Source organism: Thermobia domestica, chromosome 8 (genome assembly GCF_964235325.1).
Source record: "Thermobia domestica chromosome 8, izTheDome1.hap1.1, whole genome shotgun sequence".
Classification (NCBI taxonomy): Eukaryota; Metazoa; Arthropoda; class Insecta; order Zygentoma; family Lepismatidae; genus Thermobia; species Thermobia domestica.
This window is the reverse complement of record NC_137461.1, coordinates 18030709-18056032: the sequence shown is the minus strand read 5'-3', so window position 1 is coordinate 18056032 and position 25324 is coordinate 18030709. Positions and strand designations below refer to the sequence as shown.

At 38.0% G+C, this 25324-nt stretch overlaps 1 long non-coding RNA gene across 1 annotated transcript in view; it reads left to right on the top strand.

The window, feature by feature from the left end:
* The first annotated feature begins 1010 nt into the window (after positions 1-1010).
* LOC145691575 (uncharacterized) overlaps positions 1011-25324 on the top strand; it is a 60772-nt gene continuing 36458 nt past the window's right edge. The window contains exon 1 of the long non-coding RNA XR_014132414.1: positions 1011-1072. This is a non-coding gene — a long non-coding RNA (uncharacterized LOC145691575). The remainder of the gene's footprint in view (positions 1073-25324) is intronic.

The window sequence follows — 25324 nt, the reverse complement described above, 5'->3', positions numbered from 1 at the left end:
TATTGGAATGTATGGTTCAGATATATTACGGAAATTAGAGAAGAAAGAATTAGAGAGGTTCAGAATGTGATGTTAGAGGAAGACGTAGAAGATAAAATGGACAGAAAGAGTAACAAACGAACATGTTTTAAAACGGATAGGAGAGAAGAGGACACTTTTAGCCAGCATCCTCCCTAGGTGGCCAATTGTATTGGACACATCTTGCAAAGAAATTGTCTTGTTCATATCCCATAGAAGGAAAGATGGAAGGAAAAGAAGGAATAGCAAGGAGAACCAACTGATCGATGATTCGAAGAATATAAGATAGTATTGGGAGTTAAATGAGGAAGTTGAAGATCGAAAAATGTGCAAAAAAAAACATTTCCAGGCCAAACCTTAAAAAAATCATTAGTCCCAGAACTTGCCAAAAGGCAGAATTCTTAATAATAAAATAATAATACAAATTACAAGTTATATAGCATTTGAACTTACAATTGTATTTTATCATTGTGCTATGAGTAGTAGACTTATATAAAGGATTTATGAACTTGAAAGTTTAGAGAAATAAACACACTTCTTTCTGGGAATTAAAAAGGAATACAGTATTTAGAAAAAAATTATAAACATTGTGAGTAACGTAAACAAAACCAAGCTGAAGAAAGAAGAAAGGTATTGACATCTCAACTGAGGAATGTGGTGGACGTAGGAAAAGAAATCTCCGTTGCGTGAATGAAAAGTAGGTAGACAGATTATTTTTTCGTTCGCATGTTGGAGACTTGTTTTACCTGTTTTTTTCTGTTATGATTTCCCATTTTGCAGATAAGAACGATGTATTTATAAACTCTTACCTTGACAGCGCAAACCTCTCTTCCTCTGATAACACGTGCTTAACAGTAAAACCGCGACAAGGTAATATTTACAAGTGAAGATATACTACCCTGATGAGATTAACTATTGTAAATCCTTGTTCTAGAAATGTAATTCTCTGCTCACTGATAACTCCAAGCAAATATGTTTTCATTAAATGTACGACAAAACAAGAAATAAATGAACATCACAGTTGTTGATTCTTGGTTTTCAAAAGCAAAACAAGGTAGGTTTATACAAAGTTTAACGTAGCGGAGAGGACATTAAATGCAAGTCTGAACTATATTTAAATAATGTTTGTATGCTGTACATCTAGGTGAAATTGTTTAGTGTTATAAATAAATAAATAAAATAATTTCTGTTTAGAAATTCGTGGATAGTAACAGTGTTGAAACTGCATTTTTTTTAGTCTACTGATTAATATGGGATTTCTATAGGTAGTTCTGGTTTCTTTCAAATGAGTTGGAATTTTATTGAGATTGAGTATAGTCCGCTCCCCCCAGTGATTTTTAACGAATCATAATGTTTCTAATGATTCATATTAGTTCATAATGAATCGGAATCGCATTTTATAAAGATTTAAGATGTAAATCTTGTGGTAAGGAAGCTTTAGTATAAGTAGTAGTAATAGCGGTAGTAGTAGTAGTAGTAGTAGCAGTAGTAATGGTAGTTAGTAGCAATAGTAGTAGTAGTATTAGCAGTAGTAGTAGTAGGAACGGGTTAGAAGCCCCGCGGAGATTGGTTGGGTTCTGTTCTCGATATAAGTTGTAGTAGAAGTAGTAGAAGCAGTAGTAGTAGTAGTAGTAGTACCGGTAGTAGTAGTAGTAGTAGTAGTAGAAGTAGTATAAGTAGTAGTAGTAGTAGTAGTAGTAGTAGTAGTAGTAGTAGTGACTCTTCCAGTTCCGGTGACAAAGAACTGGGGGGAGCGGGCAATACACAAACCTTTTATGTTTGATTTTACTTACCTATCTCTCTTTCAAATCTACTATTTATATATAACTTACTTTATGAAAATTAAATTATATATACGAGGTAGTGTCAAAAAGTTTCGAGACTAGTTCTATAACACGTCAACAGATGGCAGCGCAAGGCTGCACGCACAGATATAGAGAGTACCGAACTTCATGAGTCAGTGTACCGAGAGACATCATCCTGTGGAAACCGAAAGGCGGAAGCTGTGCAGCTGGTGCTATTTTGACCACGCTAACGACAGTGTTGCCAACAGCCTCTGAAGAAAATAGGCTAGATGGCCTTCAGAAATAAGTTTTTTTTACGCAAAAAATGGCTAGATTTTGAACTGCTAACCTATAACCCATATTGTAGATTTTAAATTCCTTTTTTGTGTGTAGAATTATGTTACAGTAAAATTTTAAATGTTGAATTTTATTTACTGAACACTAAAAAGCAACATACACGACTTTAAATTACAATAAAATCCATCAACAATTCATCTGATTTGTGAAAGTCAACAACCATATCATCACTTGAATTTAAATAAGTCATCGTCGATGACGTCGCAGCTAGCCGAGGCGCTGGAACGAGACTGCCATTGTCCCAATTTTCAGTAGTATCTTTTTCGGGAGGTCATAGTCCTTACAAACACTTCTTATTTCTCCGTGAATCATCATGATTGCATTGAGAGTTCTCAAGTTAATTAGATACCATATTTGTTTCCTCTAATAAACAGAAACAATCCCTGTGGCTTGAAGAACCGAACTGTTTACTAAATTTGTATTAGAACACTTTCATTCTTGCAATGAAATGCGAAATTTAAAATAATTAAAAAGTAGCAAATGGAACCGTTACGGGAGCAACATTAAAATTCTTTCAGAGTCGATAAATATTGTAATCTTATGCGAATCTGTGAGTCTGGAGAGAGAAGAAGAATGAAAAATAAGTGTAATAAAATACCCTGTGTCTAGAGAAATCAATTAATACGATAATACATAATGACAAATAGGCTATTTTTTTAAAAATTACACTTTATTAAAAAAATATTTTTAGAATTAATTTAACGGCTAATAAAAAAGCCAAAAATTTCAAAAGAGTTTCATAAAATAAGCTATATTTAAGGTTATAATTATTTCGTAGATTTGTATGGCTAAATGCCTCGCCAAGTAGGATAGATTTAGCCAAAAAATAGGATAAATTGGCATCACTGGTTGCCGAAGTCGGAAGTTGTAACCGCTCTAGCTATGAAAAGAAACTGAATTCAAAAATTTGATTTTGTTCAAGAGAAAACGTGTGAAGTAACGGACGGACGTAACATTTCAATCTTATGAGACACACTAGCGTCATCCTAACAGTTATAAGACCTATAACGGGATCCTAATAGCATTACATTCTTATAAGACCTACTAGCGTGATCCCAATAACATTACAATCTTCTACAACATACTAGCGTGATTCTAATAGCATTAAACACTCACTAGCGTGATCAATAACATTAAATTCTTATAAAACCCACTAAGGTAATCCTAATAACATTGAATTCTTATAAGACCCACTAGCATTATCCTAATAACTTTTCAATGTTACAGGGCCCACTAGCATCATACTAATAATATTGCAGTATTATAAGTCCCACTAGCGTCTTCCCGATAACATTAGAATCTTATAAGACATATTAGCGTGATCCTAATAACATTACATTCTTACAAGACCCACTAACGTTATTCTAATAACAATAAAAGCATGTCAATTTTGGTTCAAAAGAGATGTTTCTCCTTAGCTCCTCTACGGAGAGCTTTTCCATCATTCAGCACTACATATGGACACCCGTGTCCTAAATTCACAATAAGAATCACGTCACATCTTTCGTTTTTATCATATTTATTCTAACTGTAGTTATTTTTAACATTTTTTAAAAGTAAAAGACTTTCTCATTTCTTCATCATTTTTTCTTTTTCTTTCATGGACATTGCGCCTTTGAGCACGTACCCAGTACATGATTCCTGTTTGTTAAACACTTGCGTACCCCTGACATCCATGTGGATGTCATAAAATACTCAGTTGTAAAATACCAGTGACATCCATGTGGATGTCATAAAATACTCCGTTGCAAAATACTAGTGACATCCATGTGAATGTCATAAAATACTCCGTTGCAAAATGCCAGTGATATCCATGTGGATGTCATAAAAATACTCCGTTGCAAAATACCAGTGACATCCGTGTTGATGTCATAAAATACTCCGTTGCAAAATACCAGTCACATCCATGTGGATGTCATAAAATACTCAGTTGTAAAATACCAGTGACATCCATGTTGATGTCATAAAATACTCAGTTGTAAAATACCAGTGACATCCATGTTGATGTCATAAAATACTCCGTTGTAAAATACCAGTGACATCCGTGTTGATGTCATAAAATACTCCGTTGCAAAATACCAGTGACATCCATGTTTATGTCATAAAATACTCCGCTGCAAAATACCAGTGACATCCATGTGGATGTCATAAAATACTCCGTTGCAAAATACCAGTCACATCCATGTGAATGTCATAAAATACTCAGTTGTAAAATACCAGTGACATCCATGTTGATGTCATAAAATACTCAGTTGTAAAATACCAGTGACATCCATGTTGATGTCATAAAATACTCCGTTGCAAAATACCAGTGACATCCGTGTTGATGTCATAAAATACTCCGTTGCAAAATACCAGTCACATCCATGTTTATGTCATAAAATACTCCTTTGCAAAATACCAGTGACATCCATGTGGATGTCATAAAATACTCCGTTGCAAAATACCAGTGACATCCATGTGGATGTCATAAAATACTCCGTTGCAAAATACCAGTGACATCCATGTGAATGTCATAAAATACTCCGTTGCAAAATACCAGTGACATCCATGTTTATGTCATAAAATACTCAGTTGTAAAATACCAGTGACATCCATGTTGATGTCATAAAATACTCCGTTGCAAAATACCAGTGACATCCATGTTGATGTCATAAAATACTCCGTTGCAAAATACCAGTGACATCCATGTGAATGTCATAAAATACTCCGCTGCAAAATACCAGTGACATCCATGTTTATGTCATAAAATACTCCGTTGTAAAATACCAGTGACATCCATGTTTATGTCATAAAATACTCCTTTGCAAAATACCAGTGACATCCATGTGGATGTCATAAAATACTCCGTTGTAAAATACCAGTGACATCCATGTTTATGTCATAAAATACTCCGTTGCAAAATACCAGTGACATCCGTGTTGATGTCATAAAATACTCCGTTGCAAAATACCAGTGACAACCATGTGGATGTCATAAAATACTCCGTTGCAAAATACCAGTGACATCCGTGTTTATGTCATAAAATACTCCGTTGCAAAATACCAGTGACATCCGTGTTGATGTCATAAAATACTCCGTTGCAAAATACCAGTGACATCCATGTGGATGTCATAAAATACTCCGTTGCAAAATACCAGTGACATCCGTGTTGATGTCATAAAATACTCCGTTGCAAAATACCAGTGACATCCATGTGAATGTCATAAAATACACAGTTGCAAAATACTAGTGACATCTATGTGGATGTCATGAAAACGTATCCCTTATTAAGTATCGTATTAATCCTGGAGATGATGAAATTTTTTAGTGGATGCAAGGCAAGACTTAGTTCTACTATTTCTCCTTAGATGACTAGCGTACCAGTGATATCCATCTGGATGTAATGAAAACGTATCCCTTATTAAGGGTTGTATTAATCCTGAAGATGATGAAATTTGTTAGTGGATGCAAGGCAAGACTTAGTTTTACTATTTCTCCTTAGATGGCAGTACCTTACTAAAAAAAGGAAAAACAAAGAAAAGTGTTGTCTCAATAGATGATAGGCGTAAGGGAGCATTCAATTACAATGCACATGTGTTTGTTTTGACCATAAACAATTAGCACCATCCAGATCGGAAAAGAAAAGCCTTTGTCCTTAATCTCCGGTCAATGTTGCCAACCTGAAGCAGAATAAAATCCCTTTAGAACACCAGAATTTCCCTTTTTTTGTGCAAATGCTCCACAATACAAAGGATTGTTTTTTTTTTTTTTATATCAGCAATGTGAATACACTTCTCACGACCGCACAATAAATATGCCCTATATAACGATCTAGACAGTCTTTCAACAGTAAATGAAACCGGTATTACAGCACGCACATAGAAAAGTGACTCCTGGAACGCTAGGGGTTAATGCAAGGATGGGTCTATTTAAGTACTGTTCTGTGGTAAGTCGGACAGACAAAGCTGTATTCTCCAAGTTAAGAAAACATTTACTTATATCGCTTTACAAACTTTTCGAAGCTATTGGCAAAAGAAAGTGTACCGAAGGGGGAGTTCACAAGTGACTGTAAATATGATACTCAAGAAAGAGCACAGTTTAATTTCTAAGTCAGATATCAGCATAACCAATTTATCTCTTCAAAAGGTAGTAATTAATTGAGTGTTCTTCGCCAACAGAATAACGCCATCTTGATTTTTCTCACTTCTTTGGATATGTTAGTTTAAATATTTAAAAAAAAAAATATGTGTTCCCTTTACTACAAACAAAAACTGCAACATATTTCTGTTTGTTTCTAACGAATTGAAGAGGAATAAATAGTATCTGTAAATGTGTATAACAGTTACTCTTATGTTCGCCAACTGTGCCACTTCAACCTTCATTTTTTTAAAATGTGTGTTTTTGTTTCTTTCGGCATACAACATGTGTGCACACATACATAAGCATATAGAATTGCACGACCGGTTGATTGATGAAGAAAATCCATTACACCCACTTAAAGAATGTAGGCCCTTTTTTATGTAATGAAGTCTAGTTTCAATGACCTTCTTTAGGCCTTCAGTGAATCAAAAGAAAAAAGTATATACAAGAAAGTTTTAGTTTACATCAAATGAGTCGAATGAAAGAAGATAGTTCAGTGTGTCAAGCGATATGTTTGTTTGCAAAAACAAGCTTTACACATGTAAATAGTAGTTTTGTGTTTTTTTTAAGATATTCCAGATGTTTGGTGCTTTTCGGAAGACATGTTATAGAAAAAAAGCGAAGATATATATATATATATACTGGTGTCCAAAAATATAGCATAATTAAGAAAAAATGGGAAAACGTGGGAACACACAATGGGAACAGCGGCATACAGCCGTCAAAGGTTTCAAACTACCGTCAACATCGCACGTTCACCAATTCCGGGTCCCTCAAGAGTCACAACCCCTCGACAGGACCGGTATCTGTCGGTAAGAGCACGTCGGACGCGGTCGATATCAGCACAGCGACTGTCATCAGAGCTTGCAGCTGCTACAGGAGCACGTGTTTAAAGACAAACGGTGTACCGGCGACTGCATGAAGTTGGTCTTTATGCAAGACGCCCCGTCGTGTGTGCCTCTCTCTCTCGTGTGCAGCGCAGAACCCGCTTGAGGTGGAGCCAAGAACACAAGCACTGGACCATGGAACAGTGGGGTCAGTGTTCTGTTCTCTGATGAGTCGCGATTCAGCTTGCAGTCAGTTTTCGACGGACACTGATATGGAGAGAACAGGGGACGCGCTACAACCCGCAGAACGTCATTGAAAGGGACCAATTTGGTGGTGTGGGTGTGATGGTTTGGGCGGGCATCATGCTAAGTGGCCGTACTGACCTACACGTCTTTCAGGGCGGTTCTTTGACTGGCCAGAGGTACCGTGATGAGGTGCTGGAACCGTATGAGACTGTTTCGGGTTGCAGTTCGATCATCATACATATTTATGGATGACAACGCACGTTGTCATCGGGCAGGTGTGCTGGATGATTTTTTGGAGGAGGAATATATTCGACGCATGCCATGGCCTGCACGGTCCCCAGATATGAATCCAATATGACATGTCTGGGATGCATTGGGAAGGCGGATTGCAGCCCGACAGCCCTCACTACGAACGATTCCGAACCTGTGTATTGCCCTTCGGACGGAGTGGCCAAGGATACCGATGGACCTCATCAACGAAGTGATCGGAAGCATGGAGCGACGTTGTGCAGGCTGTGTAGCCGCGCGGGGTGACCACATGCCTTACTGATACTCTTCATCCACAACAAACTCATTTGTCTTCTCGCCACACACATTGGGTCATTTTCAACTATGGTGAGTTTTATCAAATAGAGGTGTTGGGACTGTGTGTTGTGTGTTTTCTTCTTCCCTTGCACACTTTTTTCACGCAGGTGTCCACGTTTTGGATCCCTAGGATCAGTCAGGTATGTTTGGTCATGTGGACTAGGATTCTGCTATCTTTTTGGACGCCAGTATATATATTTGAGAACAGGATCCTGAGAAGAATATTCGGACCCAAGAGGAACGAGAATGGGGAATGGCGGAAGCTTCATAACGAGGAACTACATAGTTTATACGGTTTACCCAACATTGTTAGGGTCGTTAAGTCTAGGAGGCTTAGGTGGGCAGGTCATGTAGCTAGAGTGGAAGAAAGTAGAAACGCTTTCAAAGTCTTGACTGGTAGACCCATAGGAAAACGACCATTAGGAAGACCTAGGCGCAGATGGGAGGACAATATTAAGATGGATCTCGCAGAGATAGGAATACAAAGTAGAAACTGGATGCAATTAGCTAAGGATAGAAGTCAGTGGAGAGCTTTTGTGAACGCGGCACTGAACCTCCGGGTTCCATAGGTCATAGAGTTATATATATATATATATATATATATATATATATATATATATATATATATATATATATATACAAGGTCTGTATGATAAGTAATGAGACTCGCCGCGCCGCGGCGCGCGTGTCGCTGGAGCGGGTTTGTCGGTGATGGAGGATGTAGGGGGGGGTCCGAGCAAAGCAACGCACCGCGCGTCAGTTGGCTCCGAGCCTTAGTGGAGCGCGGACAAGCCTTGGACAAAGCCCTTGTGAACATTCTTGTCACGGCGGAAAATCAACAAACATGGAGGGTTCCATCGAACAGCGTTATGCGATCAAATTTTGCGTTCGCCTGGGGAAAACGGCTACTCAGACGCTTTCTCTCATCACGGAGGCCTACAAAGAGGAAGCCCTATCCAAAGCCCAGGTGTTTCGTTGGCACAGTGCGTTCCGGAACGGCCGGGAAAGCGTTGAGGATCTGGAGAGGGCTGGACGCCCGACAACAGTGACTACGGACGAAACTGTGGCAAAAGTGAGGGATCTCCTGAACTCAGACCGTCGATTATCGTTGAGATTGATTGCTGATGAACTCGATATGAACCACACAACAGTGCACAAGATTGTGACGGAACAATTGGGAATGAGAAAAATCTGTGCGAAACTGGTGCCGCGAGTGTTGACTGACGAACAAAAGCAACGACGTGTTGATTGTTGTCAGGAACTGTTGAACCTCATGAACAGTGACCCTAACTTTGAAGATGACGTCATAACAGGTGACGAGTCGTGGGTGTTCCAGTACGACCCTGAAACGAAACGTCAAAGCGCGGAGTGGCACACTCCTGCGTCCCCGCGCCCCAAGAAGGCCAGAATGTCGAAGTCAAAGGTGAAAACAATGTTGATTGTTTTTTTTTGACAATGTGGGGGTGGTCCACAAGGAGTTTGTACCCCAAGGACAAGCCGTCAACGCCGCCTTCTACAAACAAGTCCTTGAGAGACTGCACAGGAGCGTCAAGCGGAAAAGACCGGCGATCGCTAGCCGGTGGAAGTTGCATCACGACAATGCCCCTGCCCACACCGCCTTCTTAGTGACCTCCTTTTTGACCCGGATTGGGGTGGAAGTCCTTCCACAACCACCCTACAGCCCAGATGTGAGCCCGGCCGACTTCTTCCTCTTCCCGAAGCTGAAGCCACGCTTGAAAGGAACCCGTTTTGCAGACGTCACAGCCATCCAAGCAGCCGTGACCACATTTCTAAAGGACATGCCGGCTGCTGACTTCCAGGGGGCGTTTGCAGCGTGGAAACATCGATTGCAGAAGTGCATCGACGCAAGAGGAGAGTACTTCGAAAGCTTTTAAGTCCCTGTACAGATCAGATCAATAAAACAATGTTTCCAGACCTGGTCTCATTACTTATCATACAAACCCTGTATATATAGGGGCTATAGCCCCCTCCCCCCGACGCTCAGATATACACTGGATAAAATGGGCTTCAATTCTGCTATATATATATATAGTGGCGGATCCGGGATGTGACCAATAGAGAGATTAAACCATAGTTAGCCGCTTTATCCAGTGTAAAGCAGAATTGAAGCCCATTTTATCCAGTGTATATCTGAGCGTCGGGGGGGGGGCTATAGCCCCTATAGTCCCCTTTGATCCGCATATATATATATATATATATATATATATATATATATATAGATAGATAGATAGATATAGATATATATATATAGATATATATATATATATAGATATATATTTAAAATACTGTGCTGTGTCACCATCTTTTATGCATGTTTTTTTTTTTTTTTTTTCGAAGCTGAAACTATGAACAGAGATAAATAAATGTTACACCATAGAATGTTACTGCATAGAATGAGTGTAGCGATTATCGCTACATTTAAGTTTTAAGTTGCTTTTTTTTAAAAAAAATAAATTATCAATGTGCCAATTTATGTTATATTAGCGTTAATTACCCGTTTCGCAGGGTTAAAATAAGAAAAGGTTAGTAATATGTTCCGGTAGTTAGTCACTTTTTACTATTACTGAAGCGCTCTGATATCGGCGATTTTGGATTATTTTTATATCTCTCCCCTTCCCGGTCTGAATTTGGATTTAAACGGCATCGGAAGTGTCACTGTTCATCTCAGCAACTCCTAAAACTACGGACTCGATACTAATATCGGTCATTTTCGATCATTTGTATATATATATATATATATATATATATATATATATATATATATATATATATATGTGTGTGTGTGTATACAGGGGCGGATCCAGGATATGATCAATGGAGGGGCTAAACCATATTTTTCCGTTTTATCCAGTGTAAAGCAGGATTGAAGTCCATTTTATCCAGGGTATACCCGAGCGTCAAGGGGGGGCTATAGCCCCTATAGCCCCCCCTTAGATCCACCACTGTATGTATATTAGTGTTGCCACGAGACGAGACGAGACGAGACTTCAGGCTGTCTCGTCTCGTCTCGTGCAAAGCATGTCTCGTCTCGTGTCTCGTCTCGAAAAAATGTGCTCGTCCCGTCTCGTGTCTCGTCTCGAGAGGTTCTGTCCCGTCTCGTCTCGTCTCGTCTCGTTTGTCTCGTCTTGTCTCGTAAAAAATATAGCAGCATACCATGGGAACGAAAGTTAAATGTAGCAGGCTGCACCGTGCTAATCAAGATACAACTAAGTTACAAGTATTAACCAGAACACAAAGACAAGAAATGTCACGGTAGCTACACCGTGAAGCCTTTACCTCTGGTGTATGTGGTAGTCGGTTCGATCTCGGTTAGTGCCATGTGAGCTTTGTGGTGGATAAACATCGAATGTGTGGGAGCCGCGGTAGCTCAGTGGTAGAGCGTTCATCTCTGGGGCTTGGGGTCCCGGGTTCGATCCCAGCCCCTGCCAAGTGAACTTTGTGGTGGACAAACACCGTGTGCGTGGTTTTTTTCGGGGTTCTCCCGTTTCCTCCCACTTTCTTCATTCCACCATTTCATTCATTACTCATCATCACCGTCTCCTTTAGCCTAACCGGCATAACCGTGGGACCTAAAACTCAAAGATTTCATTTCATTTCATTTCATTTTTCGAATGTGTGTGTTTTCTCGAAGTTGTCTAGTATCCTACCACTTTCTTCATTCCACTAATTTTCCCATCATCATCCATTCGGGGTGGGCCAAAGTTGCCTAAAGGTCTTAAAAATAAATTCAAATAAGCTCACAAGGCAAGGACAAATACAGTAGTTTACAAGATAATATATCTCTGCTGTTAGTTGTCTGAGGCTTCTCGACCCTGGCTTTTTTTTTTTTTTTTTACATTCTGAAACATTGAAATTTGTTTCACCAGTTTCAATACACGAATATACAGTAAATTGCTCATAGATACGTCGAAGATGAAGACACTAATATCAAATAATGTTTACACTACAAGCAAAGTTCGATGTAAAGGTGTCACCATCCACGACACTATCGTATACTATAAGCCCACTTGCTTTATAGTGTCTGTATATATATATATATATATATATATATATATATATATATATATATATATATATATATTGGCATAACCGTGGGACGTAAAACTCAAAAATTTCATTTTATATATATATATATATATATATATATATATATATATAGAGAGAGAGAGAGAGAGAGAGAGAGAGACAGCGAGATGGAAAGATATATAGATAAATACAGAGATAGATATGTGTGTACACTTTGATTTCATATATTCCAGCCTTTAGGTTTCCATACCAATCCAAAAACTACTTTCCATTTTAGCATGTTTAGATTTGTTGCAATTATTTTTTTTTTTTTTAAAAAAAGCTCGGAACCAAATAATTTTATTGAGTAATGGAAAGTATTTGATTGAAATTTTATATGTTACTGCACAGTAAGCTCTACTTAAAGTGCCATAGTAATGGGAGCTGAACGACACATCGGACCAAAGAATGCTTGGGGCCAGTCTTCACCTCCATGGTACAAATCTGTTCCCATAACCGCGGGGTGTGTGCCACTATATGGTGGTTGCCCCGTTTGTGTAACAAACTCATGACAGTACACCCAGATTAGCTAGTGGTCTAAAAAAAAGTTGATTTTTGGGTGGCCATTTTGGATTAAAGTTTCTTATATTGTCGTGATCTATTCGCAATCATACAACGTACATCTTCACATCTTCATACCAAGCTGAGCGATCTGCGGCGATAGACCATCGGCTTGAAGGCCCCGGGTTGAGTCCCGGAAGGGTCATGTGTATGGATTTTAACAGCATTTGTTTTTTTCGTATTGTGTCAGGGGGCAAAATCGTACGGGATAAAAGGATTTCAGTCTGAAAAAATTGGAGAGAATATCCTCCCCAGGATACTTTCATGGTAGTAAGGAATTAGCAAAAATATAGGATATACATTTTATAGCAGGTTTAAAATTATGGTTTGGGTATTCTATTTCTTTTCTGTTAATTATGTTCTTCAATGTTCGAATTTTGATCATTCTCATGATTTTTTCTGCTTTCAATGGAGTTCCATGAATATTATACCAAATGTTCTTTACACTCTGTAAGAAACCATTTCTGAAGATAATTTAGGTCCTAATGAATATTATTCACTAGGAAAGGGAAGCATTCCCCTCCTCTCAACATGGAAGCAGAGCAAGGTCCGTCGACCCTACTGTTCCGCGCTTTTACAGGTCCCTTCATAACTCGCTGTTTCTGCGTAGCCACTTTCTCCAACTGTAATGTGACGACACCGTGGTGAAGCAGGGACAAATATCGTGTGGTAAGCCTATGTTCCGTCTTAGCGATTTGGAAAGGAAACAAATTTTTAAATGCAATAAAAGTAAAGACTACATACAGATACACTATGTACTCACTATAGCATTGAGTATCACTTGAAGAACAGCTTTGCATCCACTGTCTTAAAGAACATTCCTCCTGCGGAGTTCCTGTGTTTTTCTACTCAAAAACCGAATTCTGAAGTATGTCTTAGCCTTGTCGAATAGTTTCAAGATCGAAGTGTCTTTCTTAGGACATAAAACGGTCAGCCAATTACATTATTTTTCTTTTCTTCGGTTCACAGTTTTTTGTGAAATATTCGAAATATAACTTCATACTATTTTATTGCTTCCATCCACCTGGAAGAAGGTGAAACGAGACCACCACATAGCCTCATATTGCCACCATTGAACTTCGAAAGAATCGCAACTATCTTGAATCCTGAGACTTCAACTTTCGATATGATTTCGAAGAGTAATTTTTACTTTTCATAGTCTTATCGAAATCATAATACACTGGCTGTTTACACACATCTATTAAGCCTCGAATCATTGGCACCTGTACATTTCTGTGTGGTCCTAAAAATAAATAAACGTTTTGGTCATAGCATACACGCCTATTAACATTCAATTCATCAAATATAAGCACTGAAAATTTTTCCACACTCTTTAAGTAGCGCCCTTGCTAAGTCAAAATTTTCAAAACTGGGGTAGGAATACCAGGAAAAAACGGTAATTTTTGCATACAACGTCGAAATGTTGACACATTGGGTACGGGGATTCGAACTTGTAACCGCAGATGATTGTATAATTTATCAATGAGGCGTGTTGTGTTAATGCACGAATGATATCTTAATCAATCCATCTTAGTTTTTTCTTGCCATTCATTAGCATATTTACTTGGCCCTGTATAAAACTTTTTCGTAATATATCCACCACCGGTTATTAACCACTTTATTGAAACGATCACAATATTATATTTTAGAACTGGCATTTGAAATTAATTCTTTATTATATTTGCTTTCCAATTCTTTTAACTTCGTTTGTAAACATATTATTTTGGCTTTGTACATATTGTTATACGTTTTTCGTTCTCTTTACGCAAAAAGGAAAGCTCTTCTTTTGGTTTATGCCCCTCACTCTCCACAAAACAAACGAAAAATAACATAAACAAAGAGTTATTTTTTATTTCAGTCACAATAGTTATTTCATCTGGCTGCACCCCAATGTCTGATTTGTTTTTTCTTTAAACACCTAACTTCCGTACATTTAATTCTTTCATTATTTACATCAACACGGTTCCGTATAGTAAAGGTAAGTTTAGTGAAGGCACGTCTTGTTTAAACTTTTTCTTGGGTAGAATATTTAGAAGCTCACATTTTAAATTATGTCCATAATCTTCGGGAATAAAATAATCGGAATAGACGCTGGCGTTTTCAACTTTAAAGATGTCTTTCCAACAGCATTTATTTTGCCAAACTTTCCGCTAGAGACCTGCACGGGGCGAATTTTTCGGCCCGAGCCCAATCCAGCCCGAACGTACCTAGGCCCAGCCCAGCCCGGGCCCGAAAAGTTTTCGAGATTTTCGGCCCGAGCCCGGCCCGGCCCGATAAGTTTTTCAAAATTCTTGGCCCAAGCCCGGCCCGGGCCCGATAAATTTTAAAAGTTTTAGGCCCGACCCCGGCCCGATAAATTAAAAAAAAAATTAGCCCGAGCCCCAATCTTTCTCAAAATTTAGTACTAAATTTGACCGAACCCTCAGAAACATTTTCTAAACTTTGGTTCACAACCTGACGCTTGCCTCCCGAATGGTACCATTGCCTCCTAGAACTTTGCCTGTCATCGAGAGAACAAAAACTCCATTCCCTGTAACAAAAATCTAACCTTATTGATTTTTAGCATAAAGTGAAGATGGCAATATTGTTTAGCGACAGGCAAAACATTCCCACCTCTTCTTTTTATATTTTGAGTTCAGTGAAGGTCAAGGTCAGAGCTCAATTTACTGCATAATGCCTGCAATTCTCTATAGTAGAGGTAGAGCCGCTAAGCAACACAAAATGTAAGTAGCTGTTGCATTCTTTGTAACATTTTTCATGGACACACTTCTTCAACGTTTGGCTTTATTCCAATTATCGTTTAACGAAAGTCAATAATTATTAAAGAATTGCAATTGATCGGCCCCAGCCCCGCCCGACCTCAAGAGAAATCAGTGTCGGCCAGCCCAAGCCCAGCCCGGCCCAAAGAAATAACAGTGTCGGCCCGCCCAAGCCCGGTCCGGCTCAAAGAAATAACAGAGTCGGCCCGCCCAAGCCCGGCCCGTGCAGGTCTCTACTTTCCGCAAAGGAACCGAAGGAAATACATGATAAATAACTTTGGAACCCTTAGTATTTCTACTATAATTGCGACAAGTACTTAGTGTAGAATTCGACATGCTTATAGGCTAACACGAGCATTACAGTAACTAATGGTTTCTTAACACAGAAAGGCAAGAATCACTCACTTTCCTGCAAAAATCAAAGAAACAAACAAGGGTGAATGACAAGGACCTTGGGCGAAAGCTGTTTCTGCTCCCGCCGTGACGTCACAATTTTACTGCATCTTCGGTTTTCAAAGAAGGGTAGTTATGACGCGACCTTAAGGTGATCTGGTACCCCTAGCAACCTTGAAAGTTAGTCCATTTAAAAAGCATTGCAAAGTTTTTCACTATTTTCTTCTTTATTATTAAAGTTACAAACGTCAAAATTTGAACAAACCTAGAGGAGACACATATCTATGTCTTGTGTGTTTTAGATTTTGAAAAAAAAAACACAGTAAAAAAGCTTCCATGTTTGATTTTAAAAACTTGGCAACGCAGATGTAACCCTCCCACTCAAATTTTGAGTTGGTGTCTCCTTTTGTTGAAATGTCTATTGACTCCTGTGTGAACCTCCCTGTCCGCGTTTAGCGGTCGTCTTTCTGCCTGTCCTTCGAGTCGTGGTTGCTTGAAATGTGAATACCGACGGATAATCACTTTATGAGTGACAGCAGGAGGGATAGCAGTACAAATGTCTGTGCCGTGAAAAGACAACGGAAAGCGAGATATTCCTGCCGACCGAGGAAAAATTTCGCACGACTTTCGGCTTCAGAAACATAAGAAAAGAGAAGAAAGAAGTGCTATTGTGTTTCATATTTCTGTGGTTATTTCTTCCGTTTCTATGTAGCTTTATTTCAATGCAGTATTTGAATCTTGAATGAAAGATGATAAATCGAATGGTTGATAGACAGGTAAACAGATAGAAGTAATATAATATAATATAATATAATATAATATAATATAATATAATATAATATATATATATATATATATATATATATATATATATATATATATAGAGAGAGAGAGAGAGAGAGAGAGAGAGAGAGAGAGATAAATATAGATAGATAAGCATATAAATGCAGAAAAAATATTTTCTAAAAATGATAAATAGCTAGAAACAATATATAGGACCTAACACATCAAACTGAAGCTCTTGGAAAGTATGTACATTAGTAAAGAAATACTTTCAAACAGTGGCGTACTTTAAGATGTGTTGGTACAGGTTGTAATCCCTCCTTTCATATCTATTGAAATTAGAATATTTTAGCTTTCATCCTGGATCAACAACAATCTTCCTGTGTGGAGAAGGTGCTTACATATACGTACGACGACACATCACAATGTTTAGAAAATGTAAATGAGTAGAGAATATACACACCCAGGCAGAGGTCCCTATTTTCCCCTGAAGGTTACCATTCTTCCCATTTACTGTCCTCCCCCCAAATTTACCATTCTTTATTATGACAATTACTTATTTAAAAATGTTATTCATGCTAAGTTCTCCTTCATACTTAGTGTTCATCAGTCGGTGGCTATCGAGCTCAATCCCCCCTCCCCCCCGAAATAAATTTGTTATATTCACAACTTCATTAAAATTTGTCGGCACCTAAAAGGAAAAATATAAGTGCTTATTCTCGTGTTGTGCATACCCATTCCCGAAACAAATTCCTAAATACGTCACTCGTGTTCATAAAAGCATCATTGTGGTATAATTAAAATTCGATTGTTCCACTTTCGATGACAAATTATGTCCCTCCTCTAAAAAAAATCATAGGTGCAACCTGTGCCCCAAAACTTGACTGTGGGCACCCCTGTAATCCAGAGAAGGCTAGGAAATGAAGTTTCTTTGTTTAAAATCTTTCCCAACCCCATAAACACCCCCTAACACCAACCAAACTTTCTTTACACACATCCCTGGTCGTAACAAAATATATTGCTTCCTTTGCGTTTCTGTAAAAATATGTATCACTATTCTAAATGCTCTCCCTGTTGGGTTTTGAACACCTCACAAAATAAAATTCCCAGCGTACTTACTGATTAAACGGGAGACTCAAGTGAGATGCCCGATTGCAATACGTACATTTCCAGGGTTTCCCACAGGGAAGTATTGCGTCGCACACTACACCATACATCTTTTAGGTGAGAACTGTTAATTTTATGCAAAGATTGAAGACTATAAAGAAATGCATTCCAGTGAAATTAACAATAAACAGAGAGACGGACCACCGAGACTGATTGGAATCTAAAGATGTGGGGGTGGGGGTGGGAAATGTTTATATGGAGACGGACAGTGTCAGAGGAAGAAGTCTACATCTGTTCTACGAAACACAATACTAAGCGGATATTATTATTATTATTATTATTATTATTATTATTATTATTATTATTATTATTATTATTATTATTATTATTATTATGGGCTCTATATTTAAACTCGACTAACGAATATTTCTGGCTACGCGTATGCCTTCAAACATAAATGGAAAACATTCTTATGTATCTTATTTTATCCTGTAGGGATGGTATAGAGACTTGTAGGCGGATCCTGAGGGAAGGGTCGTTCGCCACCTCCAATGGCACAAGCACCAGTGATGCAAAAGTTCAAGTCTATACATAATAAAACTAAAGTAACCCTAAGTAGCAGTGTTACAACTCACCGCTACCCCATCCCTCAGGAATCCATCCTGGATCCGTCCCTGTGTCGTCTGGAGTCGAAAATATGTCATGTAAAAAGAAAAGGTATGAAAAATGTCATCTTACAGCCTTTTGCGTCGATTTCCTTATAAATTGTGAGGCCCGTCCTAGTGTGCTAATTGACGAGGGGATGCCAGGGATTTCTCCTCTGAGAAATTTTTATCCCCCTGCAAGAGAAAATTTTCATTTCAGACAGCAATAACTTTTCCCCACTCTTACGTGTGTGATGGCTGGGTGGGTATATGAGTGAAATTCATCCGCCCTGGGAAAAATATTCAATTCCCACACTGACCCGTCGAGTTATCCAATTTTTATATAACGTAGTGAAGAATTTTTTTGCGAAATAAAGTAGTGGTGTTTATTTTGTGAAATAAAGTACTGGTACTGAGGAATCTACTTACATAGTTGTGCAACTACGGCGGGGGTTAGGGGGCCTGCTCCCTTCCTAAATTTTTTAGCCCCTCAAACCACAATGCATCCTATGACATTGATACGGAGACCCAGAATTGTTACGATTGCCCCCCTAGCATATCTATGCTCCCCAAACTTCAGTAGCTGGTTGCGAGCCTGGTCAACAAGGTTTTCACAGCATAATTTAAACAAATTTGTATAATGCAAAATAAATTTACTACTAAATCATGCTTAGGTATGCGCACGAGACGAGTCGAGACACGGCTTTTCCAATAGAGAAATATACATTTTTCGAGTCAAGACATCACTTTTACAGCAAATTTTCGAGACGAGACAACCACAAATCTTGTCTCGTGCGCATCCCTAATCATGCTCAATTTTAAAATAATCCAACATTATTTACTTACAAAGAACATAAAATGTTGCGTGAGCCGTTACCCAGTTTTATCAAACTTGGTTCTCTTCTGTTCGAACTCACAATGAAAGTTTGCACAAGATATTTCATACGAATTTGAAGGGTGTATCTATGCACATGATACCCAGGTAGAATCTCACAGCCTTCAGGCGCCTTGCGAACTTCATTTATTAGAAAAAAAATCTAAAATTAGGAAATGCTAGTGTGAACATTTCATGGATCTATATTTTTTTCCTTCTCCGCTTCCAGGAAAAGGGAGATATAGACATTACACATGAGTATATGGTAATTTATACAATATTGTATTGTCACCGGACATGTGCATGAAAAATTAAAAAATAAAAAAGTTCTAGGGGATAGTATAGAAGTGGCCATGTGGACAGGCAACAAAGAACGAAAGTGATTTTTAAAAAAGCAGGCCCTAGGAATTTTGCCCACATGCCATTTCACTTGATCATATTTCCCTCAAAAATTATTCATGTAAATATCTCTCAATTATTTCTGAAGAGAGGGTTTCGACCTCGCTTTCAAAGGGTAATTTTTTCCTAGATTGATTCCAACAATATTTTTTCTATAATCTTTCCCAAAGATCACAAATTGACATCTATACTATGTTATTTTGCGGAAATGGTAAGCTGACAAGTGACAACTACCCTTCCAGGAATTCGCAGAATGAAAAGAAAGAAAAAAAGAGAGAGGGAGAGAGATGAGAAAAGAAGGTTTCGGTTGTACCGCTGTTTATGAATCACCTGATTGGAACAACTTGAGCGAGGCAGAGAACTGAACTTGCCGCTCGACTCGGGCGGAAAGGAAAAACTATACCGTTGCAGGGAGTTCAGGTCTTACTGTTGCCATGTTTTCAAAGTTGAAGATAAAAGTTTCCTTACTGTGTTTTTTTCAAAATCTAAAACACACAAGGCATAGATATGTGTCTCCTCTAGGTATGTTCAAATTTTGACGTTTGTAACTTTAATAATAAAGAAGAAAATAGTGAAAAACTTTGCAATGCTTTTTAAATGGACTAACTTTCAAGGTTGCTAGGGGTACCAGATCACCTTAAAAGAGGAAAGGAACAGTAGGGTCGACGAACCTTGGAAGCAGAGGGCAATTTCGCACACTGGTCAGATCAAACATTTCCGCGTAACAAAACGAAGGTCCCCCTGTAAAACCTCATCATTTAAAGTGTTATTGTTAGTATCATAAATTTGCTGAAAGCAAACAATTTGAAGGGTTCGTCGATAATATCTGCTTTTTTTTGTCCTGCGCCCGCCTTCCAAACGAAGAGGTGAATTTTACAACATGACTGCTGTATAATAAGCGAGCGATTGGAAAATGGTAAAAGTGTATTTTTATGTGTATGTATGTGTGTGTGTGTGTGAGAGAGAGAGAGAGAGAGAGAGAGAGAACGAGAGAGAAGACAAAATTTTAGTTGCAAGATGCCATACGTCAATTGCCGTTTTCGGTTAATTTCGGTTCATATAGCAAAAAGAATACCGCCACCAGAGAATCCGCCATCTCAACCAGAACTTTCAACTACAGCCTGTAATGAGTGTAGACCTTATCCAGTTTTCAAATTGAATAGATGGTGGTGGTAGTTCGGTTTCTTGACCTTGTAAAAATCTTCCCTGTCTTTGATTTTGTTTGTCATCATTCCAGCCAGAAATGAAAAAAAAAATGAGAATTCCTCAGTTTACAGCAAGGGGAATTGGGGACAAGACATTAAGGATGATATTCCTGGAAGCTCATGTATCACGATTGTTTCATTCAATAGACAGAGGACACTTTTCTATGAAGGCTTTTCAACATGTTTTCTCACAAAGGGGATTTTCCTTTTGCAATCTATATGACCATTGGCAATTTCAATCTTGGCCATTCCCGCCAGCGTTTTCATTTTCGAGACACGAGACGAGACGAGACATTTCACGAGACGTCCCGTCTCGTCTCGTGTCTCGTCTCGTTTTCGAGACGGGACAAGTAGTCTGTCTCGTCTTGTGTCTCGTCTAAAAGGGTTCCGTCTCGTCTCGTGTCTCGTCTCGTTTACGAGACGAGACGAGACGAGACACGAGAAATGTCTCGTCTCGTGGCAACACTAATGTATATATATATATCCCTCCCCTAAGTTGCACTCTCAAAGTGAAATGATAAAAAGCATCCCAGACCTGAATCTTATCTATGTTGAAAATTTGATCGAGATCGGTCGGGTGGTTCAAGAGTTATTAAGTCACAAGTTTTTTTATTTACTCGTACATAGATTTAAATCGCCTTATTCTATACTAGTTGAATATACCCATGCTTCGTACGGGGGCTGTATTTGAAGGCAACGCTTGCGGGAGTATCACCATTGATCTCAGCGACCGCAAAAACTATGGATTTGATACTAATATCGGTCATTTTGGGCTATTTTTTTTTACATGTCTCGGATTCCCCCTCCCCCCACTGACTCCCGGCCCGCATACAATTGTAATTAAATTTGCAAGTCATCGCTAATGGAAGTGTCACCGTTGATTTCAGCGACCGCGAAAAGTATGAATTTGACACTAATATCGGTCATTTTAGATTACTTTTATGTCTCAGTATCTCACTCCCCTTTCCCTCTCGGTGACCCCCGGCCCGGAGCCGAATAGTGTGAATTTAGAAGTTAATGTGATCGGAGTTTCACCATTGATTTCAGGAATGCGAATACTATGAATTCGACACTAATATCGGTCATTTTCTACTACTTTTACATGTCCTGGTAAACGCCCCCTGAACCCCCCCTGGTTCGAATTTTGACAAAAAAAAACGTTTAACTATGGTCTGGAGCCTGGACCAAGGAATTCGTGACTAAAATTTGGTAACTCTCGGTCAATTTGTCTGGTTCCCAAGCCGGTTCCGGTAAACGCCTCCCCCTGAGATCCCCCTTGTTCGAAATTTGAAAAAAGGGCTTCGTCTTGATCTGGGGCCTGTACCAAGGTGCCCCTGACCAAAATTTGGTAACTCTCGGTCCACTCGTCTGGTCCCGAGGCCGCACACAGACAGACAGACAGACAAACACACAAACAAACTTTATTTATATTAGATTCAATTACAATATTCGAAAATATATATATATATTTTTAATTTGAAATTTAGGTTTACGCACATTTTGACCGTACAAGTATAATTTATATTAAAACAAACCGTTTAAGGAGACAAGAAACTGGAGAGTGTAGTCGAAATCTTGTATGTGTTCTAGAAGAAAAGGAAGAAAATAGATTTGGGGCTGGAATTGTTAAAATGTAATGGGTACATCTCGAAATCCCTTAAGGTTGGAAGCATAGAAATTCGTGTTTAGGATTTGAATTTTAAATGATTAAAGACGTGTTTCAGCTTTTTTCAAATGTTTCTCTTAGAAGGGAAGAAAAAAATAGTCCGAGTTGGAGTTGATAAAATAAGATGGCAATATATCGAAATGGCATTTGAACAAAACATAGAATTTGTGATGTAAGGTCCCACTAATGAAGGAATTTTGGAAATTCGACGAGGAAAGGGGAAAAAAGAGGTGGTAATTATTACCTTAAAATACCGATAACTCAGAATCTCTAAATGTTATGGACATGAATTTTCGTATATGGACTTCTCATTTAAAATAATTAGACACTGTTTCATCGATTTTTGATATTTGCCCTCGAAGTGAAGGAAAGGGAACGCTTGAAGAAAATGGCGGGGTTAGAATTATTATAACTGGATGTTCATATCTTGAAATTCGTTATGGTTAGTGACATAAAAATTGGTATTTAGACTTTACATTTAAACTAATTAAAGACGTGTTTAATCGTTTTTAGAGATTTCCCTTAGAAGGGAAGAAAAAGGATGGGGTTGTAATCTTTAAAGTAAGATGGCGATATTTGGAAATGCCTTGACACTAGCGACATGCTAATTAAAAACGTGATTCAGCATTTTTTTTTAAATGTTTCCTTTAGAAGAGAAGAAAAATGGCGGGAAGAATAAAGAATAGAGGTTTCAATTTTTATAATATTCAGTCGATGCATAAGTTCGAGCCATTTTCTTTTGGGTTGGCAACAATGCGGCGTGCGGCGACTGTTTATCGTTATTCCGTTGTTTTACCGTAGTTTGGAGTTTGCGTGTTGTGAAATATAGGTTTTCTTGATTGTGAACGTATTATTGAATGTATTTCAGACAAACTAATATGGAATGTCAAGCTGAGAAAAGTGATAATTCCCGTCACATTTTACTCTTCGAGTTTAAGCGAGGATCCAGTACAGCAGAAGCTGCGAGAACAATCTGTACAGTGTACGGGAGTGAAGCAATTGCTGAAAGAACAGTACAGGAAAGCTTCTCTTAACCAAGGGCTAACAGATTTCTTCCAGTCAAAACCAAAACAGTTTTACAAGCGAAGCATTGAACTATTACCTGAACGTTGTTGGCAGAAGATCATAGATAATGGAGGTGAATACATCACTGAGCGATTGTGAGTTAATGTGAATGACAGTAAAATGTATGCAATGTATTGTTACACTCGTAGAATATGTTAATGTTATGTCTATGTTGTATTTGTAATTGAATTAACAGAACAGCAGAATAAAAATAAAATATAAAATATAAGAACCGCATGAACTTATGCATTGACCCAATAAGACAACTATATCTCGAAATTCCTTAAGATCGCAGACATGTTGCAAATCTGAAATTTTGTATATAAAAGTCCTTATTCAAAAGAACTGGGAATATGATACCTTTCCTTTTTTTTTTTTAGTTTTTTTCTTTCTCCAAATGGGGGTGAAGGAAGCAGCTTTGAATAATATTACTAATTGAAAATTTTAATTAATGACTAATGGGAAAGAAGAAAAAATATCTCATCCATTAATTGAAGACTCGCTGTAGGAAAAACAATGTAAGTACCAATAGTTACTGTAACAGTAGAGACAAAAGATAGCAAATTGTGCCCAAGCGTTGCAAAATAGAAAATACTATTGCTTAGAAATAAAACGTAGCATATAACGAAATATGAAAATGTAACTAAGGCATGAACGTATTTTTTTAAAAAAAAATAAAATAAGTGAAAAAAATCAAGGTGGCACTTACATTGTTTTCTACAGTGAGTGTTCAATTGTCTCTATTCTTTCACAGGGTTTTCTTTTTTATTATAAAACAAATAAATAAGTAAATAAATAAATAAATAATAAATAGATAGATAGATAGATAGATAGATAGATAGATAGATAGATAGATAGATAGATAGATAGATAGATAGATAGATATAGAGATATAGATAGATAGGTAGATAGAGCGCTTACTTCTGAGTCATGGGGATCCTGGTTCGACCGTCGGTCACGTATGTATGTAGTGAACAACATCGTGTCCGTGTGTTTTCTTGGGGTACTTCCGTTTTCTCCCACATTTTAATTTCACAAATTCTTATATCATCATTCACTTGCTTAATCATCGCCTCCCTTAGCCTAACGGGCATAAACGTGGGACGTTAAGCATAAAATGAAAGCATGATTTAAGTTTTGAAATTCCATGCTATAAAAGTTCCCTCATCTCAACCTACTGAGGAAAGGACAGTCGAATAAAATAGGGAGATATAATGAAATAAAAATATAAGAGACAAAAGAAAGTCAGAGGCACAATTTGCGACTGCCTTATCATAAGTCCAAAAGTAATTGGTCAAGGCATGGGAATATGGAAGCTTTTTTTTTTTAGTGTTTGCAGAATTTCAACTTTTAATGAGAAAAGGGGGCTAATTTATTCTCTTTGTCTCTCTCTCTCTCTCTCTCTCTCTCTCTCTCTCTGTCTCAATATGTAAAAATGACTTTCATATTGTCAGTCTCATCATCACGGAGAAACGGGCGAACCATTTGAAATGAATCTTTGAACTCAGTTACACTTGGGGCGAAATGAGTTTTTATAACTTCACTTTGATTAAAATGAGGGAAATGGCTTCTATGATGAAAAGCGGTTAAAATTTTTCATAAATAATAATAATAATAATAATAATAATAATAATAATAATACTATAAACGTTTTCTTGTCGGACGAAAAACGGAAGCAAACGCTGTGAAACATGAGATACCAATGCCGTAGCCCGAGGAAATGTGAACAAAGTCCTGCAGTTAAGCCAAAGGCTAGTAAATAAATAATTTACATCTTCTGTTCGCACTTGTAAACATTAAAAAGAAAGTTGTCTGGCAAAAGAAAGTTGCAGTTTGGTGTATC